Raw genomic sequence first — 9533 nt, 5'->3', positions numbered from 1 at the left:
CTTTCGCCCCACGTTAGACTCGTGCGACACGTCCACGTCGCGTGTCTGTCGGCCGCTCGCACCTTCTCATTGCCTGTAGCATTTCACCTCCGGCCCCGCCGCAGTGCGTTTGCCCATTTCCTGTGGAGGGACGTGTGCCTGTTTCCGCCGCGGCTGTTCAGGGCAGTGTTGCTGTGAGCATTGGCACGCGCGTCCCTGGTGCCATACGTGCGCGTACTTTGGGCATATTCCCGGGAGTGGAATTGCTGGACCGTAGGGTGGGACCATGCTAACCGTGTCAGAAGCCCCCAGATTGCTTTGCAACGTGGCTGTGCTGCTCTACACCCCCACTGGCAGTGCGTGGGGGGCCAGGTGCCCGACTTTATTCCGCGTCCCTCCGAGTGCTGCGGTGGGACAGGGTGACTGCGTGTGTCTGCCCTTGCGCTCGCCCAGCCTGCTCGTCCCTTCACTCACTCAGTCGTCCCACAAACACTCACCCAGCACCTCCTCTGCAGGCCCAGCCCATCCTGCCTTGCCCTAATCCAGCCTGGGCTCTTGGGGTGGGGGAACATGGGGGTTGGGGTTCCAGGTGCCCCGTATCTCATACCCTGGGTCTCACTCAGAACCCCTGCCTGGAGAGGCAGGTGCTGGGCAGAGAGAAGCTGGTGGGCAGACAGGCCTTGGGCAGCACCCTGCTCTACTGCTCCTCGGGGAGGGACAACCTCCGAGCCTCAGTGGGGACTTGACTGCCCCCTGGGGGGACCCAGGGCTCCAGAGCTGTGGCTCCCACGGAATCCAGGCCCCCTCTGGAGACCCACCTGAAAGCTCCCCAACCACCTGAGCACCCAGGGAGAGCTGTCCTCTTCCCTCACCTCCCACGTCCAGTCCACCGGCAAGCTCTCTAGCAAGCATTCACTGAGCACTGCTTCGCGGAGTCTAAGTCTAATGAACACATAAGACACGTTCAACTGCTGAAACGTGCTCTAAGGAGGGCGCTGCCACACACAGTAGGCGGGGAGGAGGCTGCAGAAGAGGTGGCACTTGAGGGACGGGAGTAGCCCACCCAGGAGGCTCTGTGGGAGAGCTCTCAGGCACAGGGAGTGGAGCAAAGGCCCTGGGACAGGAGCAGGACCGGCGTGTGTCAGACCTGACAGAAGCCTGTGGTTGGAGCCCAGTGGCGGGTGTTGGGGAGATGAGGTCGGAGAGGGAAGGAGGGACGCAGGATGCAGGGTAGGGGATGAGCTTGGACTTTACGCTGGTCACAGTAGGAAGCCACTGGAAGAGCATAGGCGGGGCTCACCGGGGTTTGACAGACGTTTTGCAAGTTCTTTCTGGCCACTGTGTCAAGGATGGGCTCGCGGTGGGTCTGGGGGCAGGAACAGTAGGAGGCTGGGGCAGCTGTCCTGGCGAGAGGCGGAGGCTGTGCAGACGGGGGTGTCAGCGGTGGCTGCAGAGGGAAGTGTCAGACGCAGGCAGTTGTGGAGATGGGGCCAGGAGCTCGATGGATGGAGGAGAGGTGGGAGTGGGGGAGACAGCCGAGGTCTGGGGCCCCCGATGCAGGTGGGTAGTGGCACCACCTGCTGAGCTGGGGAAACCCAGAGGAGGAACGGGGCTGCCATGGAGGTCTGTCCTGGCCATGCTATGTTTGAGATGCCGTCAGACTCCAGGAAGGGCGTGGAGTGGGCATGGGGCACACGCGTCTGGAGCCGGGAGAGAGACCCAGGCTGGAGTCATCGACTGTGAGCCCGATGTTGCCAGTCCCTTTAAGTCTTCTAGGAGGTGGGGGGGAGTCTAGGGTAGATGAAACTCTTGCTCCTGATCCTCCTCCCTGTTGGAGAATTACACACCCATGTGCTTTGCCTGCTGGGGTGCAGCCTCTGTTGTGTCTCCGGTGACTTTGGGCTTGGCCGTGTGACTTGCTTTGGCTGATGGCACGTGGGCAGAAGCACAGGGTGGTGTTCTGAGCACAGATCATAAGAGGTGCCCTTCCAGGCTTCTCTTGTGGCCATAAGAACGCTCCCCGGGAAGCCGCTGGTCCCAGAAGCTTGAGTGACATGTGACACAGGTCTGAACCCAGCAAAGCCGTGAGTCAGAAAAACAACTGCCGCTGCTGGAATCCACGGAGTGTTGGGTGTGGCTGTTACACAGCATGCCTGCAGCCGAAGCTGACTGATATGCAGGCAGAGGCGAGGCCCTCTCCTCCCCCGCAGGGCAGCGGGTAGGAGGAAATGAAATTGTGCACTGGAGGGCTTGGCGCGGGGTCTGGCCCACAGCACGTGCTCGGCAGACACTCATTAGTCTCACTAACGTGCTTTAATTGTGAACCTCACACAGAGACGCTCCCTATGTGTTTCCCTCTCGGTGGCCCCTACCACATGCCTCTGCTTCCATCTGTGTTTCTTTTTTAAATTTCACAATTTTTTTCCAATTATAAAAACCACCTATTGTCACTACCCAGAGACAAGCTGGTTACCGTTTCGGGTCCTTCCGTCTAGTCTGTGTTCTCGGTAATTGCCAGAGACAGCACACATTGGGCCAGCAGGACCAGTCCCTTCTCGGGACTCTGTAGCGATGGGCAGCGTGGGCAGGGAGAAGGTTTTCTCGGCGGTTCTGTGGACGGGTGCGTGGCGTTGGGATGGGAAAACGGCAGCAGCGTTTACTCAACATTCGCCCTGTGCCGGCACAGCTCGAGCTGTCAGACCTCCGTCCACGTGGGCCCGCGGTATTCAACCTTCCAGAACGTGCCGAGACTAGCAATGCACCCTCCGCCCCCAAGGACAGCCCTTGGGCAGCGACAGAGGGAAGTTGGAGGAGCCGGAGGATCAATACCCCAGCTCCTTTGCCCCTGGTGAGGGGCGCGTTCCACGTGCTTCCCAGAGTCCTCAGGGGCTCCAGCCCCGGGTGCCCAGCGCTGCACTCTGACACCCACCACATCCAGTCACGGCTGCCTGCCCTCACCCCACACACCCCCGCCTGCTTCCTGGGTCACCTCCAAACAAACCTCTGGTGTTCATGCCTCTGCTTCCGGGGAAAGCTGCCAGAAGGCACCATGCGCCGTGTGCAGGCTCGGTGTCCCTCCCAGGCCTCCTCACGGCCATTCAGCAAATTCCAATCTAACCCATGCTTCCGCGGCACCTGCTGCTGCCACGGGCCTGACACCACCGAGGCAGGTGTGAGTGCCTGTGCCTCGGCGACCGGCTCTTGCCCTCGACCCAGAGAAGGGCCTCGGGCTAAAGCAGCGGCGGCCATTTCCGGAGCACGCTGGGTCTTGCCAGATGGAGGGGATATGGCGCACACCAGCACTGCATCGTGTGAGTGCGAGGATTGCCCCATGTTCCTAAAAATCCAAAACCTCACCTTCAGGCTGGATACAGTGCCTCACGCCGGTATTCCCAGCGCTTCGGGAGGTGGAGGGGGGAGGATCACTTGAGCCCAGGAGTTCGAGACCAGCCTGGGCAACAGAGCAAGACTCCATCTCTACAAAAAAACATAAAAAATCAGCCAGGCGTGGTGGCACCTGTAGTCTTAGCTACTCAGGAGGCTGAGGCAGGAGGATCGCCTGAGCCCAGGAGTTCAAGGCTGCAGTGAGCTATAACCATGTCACTGCACTCCAGCCTGGGTGACAGAGCCACTCACTTTTCAACTTAAGCCTGTGTAGTAATGACATTAGCTGATATGTGCAGAAGATGTTCCGCGTGCCAGGAGCTGAGCTTTGCGTGCTACGGGTACTAACTCATCCCATCCTTACAGCTACCCAAGTCCCACGATTATCCCCACTCACAGATGAGGAAACTGAGGCACAGAGAGGCCACACAGCTGTAGACTAGAGATTTACACCAAGGTCATCTGACTCCGCAGTGGGAAGCGGAGGGACATGGTGTGTGTAAACCTCCTCTATTTTTGGGTATTTATTTCTACTTTCTAGCTGCTGTGAAGAATGCAGAGCAAACAGCCTTGCCCTCAATTACCGTGGCCTTGCTAATTGTTTCCCTGGGGCGGATTCCCAGGCAGAGAATTACAGAGGGCAGAGGGCAGGACTGTCTCTAAGACTCCCATCCCCTTCGCCGGGCTCTGGCCTTGCTTCCTCCTGCTTCCTTCCCGCGCTGCCTTAAGTCAGGTGTCGACAGGAAGTGCGCGGCCTTGGTCTCCCTCTGCCCTGCCATGCCTGCCTGGGGACGGGGGTGAGCTCCAGCCCAACACCGAGTCCTGTCCTGTGTCCCAACAGGGAGGTTCTTGAGGAAGGGGTTGCGGCTGCTCCTGGCACGTGGCGGGGCTCGGTTGTGATTGAAGGAATGAACACGCGAATGAACGAGCCTCTGGCCTGCCCCAGTCCGCTTCCCGCTGCAGAGCGGCTCTGCGTAGCAGCCTCTCCACTGTGGAGGCCACAGGGGCGGCCCCCAAGCTGAAAGGGCGGCTCCTTAATGCCGGGGGTCAGAAGGGGAGGCAGGACACAGACTCTGACCCCTCAGTCTGCCACCAAAGCCCGTTTGGTCCTGACAATGCTGTCCTTGCTCAGCAACAGCTCCAGCCAAGGCACCTTTGCGTAAGCCAGGTGCCCTGCCCGGAATGCCGTCCCGAGTGGGTTTTCTAGTCTGAACAAAAAGCAGAACGAGAATACCTACTGTAGGGGTTTATCGATGGCTGCAGAACAAATGAGCCCAAACTGAGCAGCTCAGAATAACAGACGTTTATTATCTCAGCCAGGTGATGGGAGTGGGGAAACCAGGAGCAGCTTAGCTGGGTGGTTCCTGCTCAGGGCCCCCGGCTGGGCCGCCGTCAGCATGTGGGCCAGCCAGGGCTGCACCCACTGAGGCGTGACTGGGGCGGGAGGTTCCACTCCCGAGCCGCGTCCTTCCAGGGCCATTTGGCTGGAGGCCTCACTCTCCTGCCCCATGGACTTCTCTATAGGGTGGCTTGCGTGTCCTCACGGCACGGCTACTGGCTTCCCCCAGAGCAAGCAAGCGGGAGAAAGCAAGGTGGAAGCCACAGTCTTTATGGCCTGCCCTTGGAAGTCACACTCCATCGTTTCCACCACATTCCGTTCATCGGCAGTGAACCCCACCTACAGCCCACACCCAGGGGGAGGGGAACTAGGCTTGCCCTAAAGGAGGGGCGGATGGTTTTTGTTTGTTAGTTGGTTGGTATGTTTGAGACAGAGTCTTCCTCTGTCGCCCTGGGTAGAGTGCAGTGGCATCATCATAGCTCACAGCAACCTCCAACTCCTGGGCTCAAGCCATCCTCCTGCCTCAGCTTCCCGAGTAGCTGGGACTACATGTGTGTGCCACTATGCCCGGCTAATTTTTCTTGTTCTTGCTCAGGCTGGTCTTGAGCTCCTGAGCTCAAGCGATCCTCCCGCCTCAGCCTCCCAGAGTGCTAGGATTACAGGCGTGACCACCACTCCTGGCCAGGATAGTTTTTTAAAAACTACCACATCTGCCTCCCAGGGCTGCAGAGAGGACTCATGGGGACGGGTCTGCCAAGTGCTGAGCCCGGTGCTGGGCACCCACAGGCGCCCCGCCACTGGTGGGCATTGCCGTGTTATCACAATTCCCCAGCACCCAGCACCCAGTCTACCCCAATGGCGTCACCAGCTTTACCTTCCCAAATCCTCCCTCCCTCATTTCAGCCCTTGCTCTCAGGCAGCCAGAGGGTCCCCAATTTCAACAGGATAAAGCCCAACCCTTTTGTTTGGCAGTTAGACCTTCAAGCTCAGTGCCCCCCACGCCCCACCCCTTCCAAACCAATCCTTCCTTTCTCTGCGGGGTGTTTCTTCTGTGCCAGCCGCTCCCTTCCCACCACAGCCTTAGCCAGGATGTTACCCACCCAGAACTGCCCATGCCAAGCCTCGGCCTTCGCCTTGAAGCCCCTCAGCCCCCTTTCCCAGTATTTCCCCCATCCCTGGATTCTCACAGCACTACGCCGTTTCCACGGCTGCCACGGTCTGGGCTCCTCTGTCACTCACTGGTCACCCTGTCATCCTGCCTCCTGCCCAAGACTGCACCTCTTTCTTGTCTCCCGCTCTAGAAGGCCACTGTGTCTGAGCCCAGGGACGAATGCGGAAGACACCTCGGCCTGTCTTCAAGGAGCTACAGTCATGTCCCTCAAAGACCAGCGTCATTGTTGGTATTTCTGGGAGTCCTGGTGTGGCATGGAGTTCTCAGTGGGTGTACAGGAAACCCTTGCAGAAGTGACTGTCCGTGGCCAAGGCTAACACCCCCATCACCACCATCATCACCATCACCATCATCACCACCATCATCACCACCATCATCACCATCACCACCACCATCACCACCATCATCATCACCATCATCACCACCATCATCATCACCATCATCACCACCATCATCATCACCATCATCATCACCATCATCATCATCACCACCATCACCACCATCATCATCACAACTATCACCACCACCATCATCATCACCATCATCACCACCACCATCACCATCATCATCAGTGCCATTTTGGGGGGCAATAGCAGCTTCTGGAACTGTACCCCAGAGGAGGCTCCATTCATTCCCATCAGGCCCTGCAGTGTGTGGTAGGGCCATGGGAGGTCCTGGCGTTCACCCAAGAGAACTACTTGCCCTGCTGGTCTCCACCTGCGTGGGTCAGAGGACCCCTTGCTCTGACACTGGGATCTTTGCCCTCTTGGCTCATCTGGTCTCTTCCTTTGCCCATTTCTGTAGCCACCCAAGGCCCAGCAACAGTCGTCCTGTCTACCTGGGGCATAACTCCACAAGGCCCCCAGCTCCCGGCTCTCCCCTTGAGGACTTGCCAGGCCCCCTTGGCCTGAGCTTAGGGGTGTCAGAAGCCCCCAAGGAGTGTACTGCTAAGACACGCACACCCTGCCAGCCTGCCCGCCTCTCGCAGCCACCCCTGCTGAGTTATGTGTTACAGACAGCCCTGCCCTGGCACCCGCTCCGGGCCCAGCAGTGACCGCGGCAGACTGTCACTCCCCTCAAGTGTGCTCAGGCGAATGAGAAAGAGTGAGGCGTGTGGGGGCGTGAGGGCTGGCTCGGGGCTGTGCAGGGGGCGCCAGGGGCCTCCTGGATGCCCCCAGCTCATGGCACCAGCTCTGTTCCGCCTGAAGCCCCGTGTCTGAGCCCTTGGCTTGGAGCAGACAGCCATGCTAATCCTGTCCTGGGCTGGTGGCCGCCCCTGCTGGGGAGGGGGGAGCGAGCCGCCCAGAAAGCTGGTTTGGAGTCCCCGTTAGCTGTGGAGGGCGGCGTGGTGGCACGGGGAGATTATCCACACACGGCTGGTCCCCAGCGACCGACCCCGGCGCCCCAAAAGAAGGCAGCTAGCTATTATGGAGATTCATGGGAAGGGGACAGGCGGGAGGAAGGCTAATCAAGCTGTCCTGATTGTAATTGTCCGAAGGTGCTGGCCTCTCTCATAAACATGCTGACTGCGGCCCTGCCTCTGTGCCTCGGCAGGACTTCTCCCTGCTGGGACCGTGCTGGGTAATGTTCTTTCAACATAACTCTATTTAAATTCACATTTCCATCATCCCCCAGAGGAGCTGGAGAGAGAGCTGAGCTGCGTGGTATAAGCTGGGAAAGGATTAGATGGGGTGGGTGTTATTTTTTTCCTTTTATTTTCCCTTAGTGATGGAGATGGGGTTGTGGGGGGTGGGCTCTTCTAGAATCCTGCAAGATGGGAACTGGCAGAGCTGCTAGAGGCCATCCAGCTCCAACCTCTTGATGTCCAGATGGGAAACTGAGGCCCACGGGGGTCCTCGGCGTGCCCAGCAGTGCCCCCTTCCTGCGCTCCTTCCCCGACTCGACCCTGGAGCAGAGCAGGTGTCCAGCTGAGGCCTGCGGGGGCGGTGGAGGGGGCCTTGGAGGCCTGGAGCCCAGTCTTTGTCCCTTGCTAGTTGGCAGGTGGCACAACTTTCCTCCAAGCTGGTGTCAGGCCAGCTGCAACTCCCCAGAGAGCCAGCCCCTTCCCTGCTGCTCTGCTGGGCCTCGGTCATGAGTCACCTTCCTCCAGAGCACAATGTGGGCTCATTTCCTCTGTGGAGGTCCCCAGGGGCTGGCAAAGGCCATGGCCTCTCGGGAGAGGAGGAGGGCGGGGGGGGGGCACAGTCAGATTGCGTGGCCAGGAGCGTGGTCCCGGGGGAGGCCGAGGCCTGGATCCAGGGTGGGGTGAGGGCTGTAGCGTGGGCCTCGGCTGAGCCCCACAGGCAGGTGTGGACCCCTGTTATCTGGGGCTGGGCCTGGAGGGCGCAGAAGCCTCAGGCAGTGGCTGGGAGGTGGCAGAGGAGAGGAAGTTAGCTGCATTGGGATGAAACTCCTAGCCTTTTAAGTGCCAGAAATATTCAAAAAAGCATCTGGTTTTGTTTTTTAAAATTTCTCTCATTATCAACTGCTTGGGTGCTGTGGATGGGGCTATAGCCCAGCCCAGCTGTCCCCCCACCAGGAGGCCTTGCTACCATAGTGACAGTGGGGTGGGCATGGGAGTCCCCTCTTCCTCCCCTAGGCAAAGCCCTATGATGCCAGGTCCCAGTGGCACGGCTGCAGCTCACCGATGAGAGGCTGAGGAAAGTTGCCTCACCTCCGAGAGACTCGTCTAGACCGGTAGGAAGGGAGGTCTGTGTGGTCTCCAACTGGACCCCAGCCCAGTGGGGTGTATTAATGGGATCCCCTCCTCCAGGGCGAGGGACGTTAGAACTCTCACCCTGGAGAGACGGGAGGTGGCGGGGAGGCCTCCTCCATGGATGCTAAAGCTCTGGGCTGGCACACTTGTGTCCAGCATGGCCCTCTTCCGAACTCCCATGGACTAAAATTTTCTCATGTGCTAGGCCCTGCACTGAGTCCTGACTGAGGCTCAGAGAGGTTGAGATGCTCACCTAGGTTGCACAGCCTGGAGCTGTCCTCGTCACTTTCTTGTGCTGCCCTCCTTGTGGTGCTCACTGGGTCCAGTCTGCCACTCTGATGGCCCTGGAAGGCAGGTGGGTAGAACCTGGGTTCTTGGCCAGTCGCCTCCTCAATTGTACTCCGTGTCCTCTGTCAAGTCATGTCCCCTCTCTGGCCTCAGTTTCCCCATCTGCTAATCCAGTCTACCTCTCAGAGCCCTTGTAGAGGTCAAAGAAGATAGTGACATGAAGTTACTTTGCAAAGGGTCAGTGAAGAGCCACAGGCTCAGATGCTGATGGGGCAGGCGGGTGTGTGAGGCAGCCCAGGCCATGGGGTGCACCAGGTTCCTCCAGCCACCCTATGTCCCTGCAGCAGGGGCCCGATGTGAGGGGTTAGCACAGTGCCATGCAGGCAGACATGGGTTCCGATCCCAGCCTTGCCACTTACTAATTGACCTTGGGCAAGTGATTTTTACCTCTCTGAGCCTCAGTTTCTTCATCTGTAAATGGGGATGATAATAATAATGCAATAAGGCAAACCTCCTTGGGTGGCTATGAATATGCAATGAGATAAGGCACATCAACTCCATAGCACAGGGTTTGGGACCTAGCAATGCTCAGTCAACGTTGACTGCTGTTGTCATTATCATTGTTACCGTCACTTCCATCACCGCCGCCACCACCA

Source organism: Propithecus coquereli, unplaced genomic scaffold, assembly GCF_000956105.1.
Source record: "Propithecus coquereli isolate 6110/MARCELLA unplaced genomic scaffold, Pcoq_1.0 Scaffold142, whole genome shotgun sequence".
Lineage (NCBI taxonomy): Eukaryota > Metazoa > Chordata > Mammalia > Primates > Indriidae > Propithecus > Propithecus coquereli.
This window is presented reverse-complemented; position numbering follows the sequence as displayed.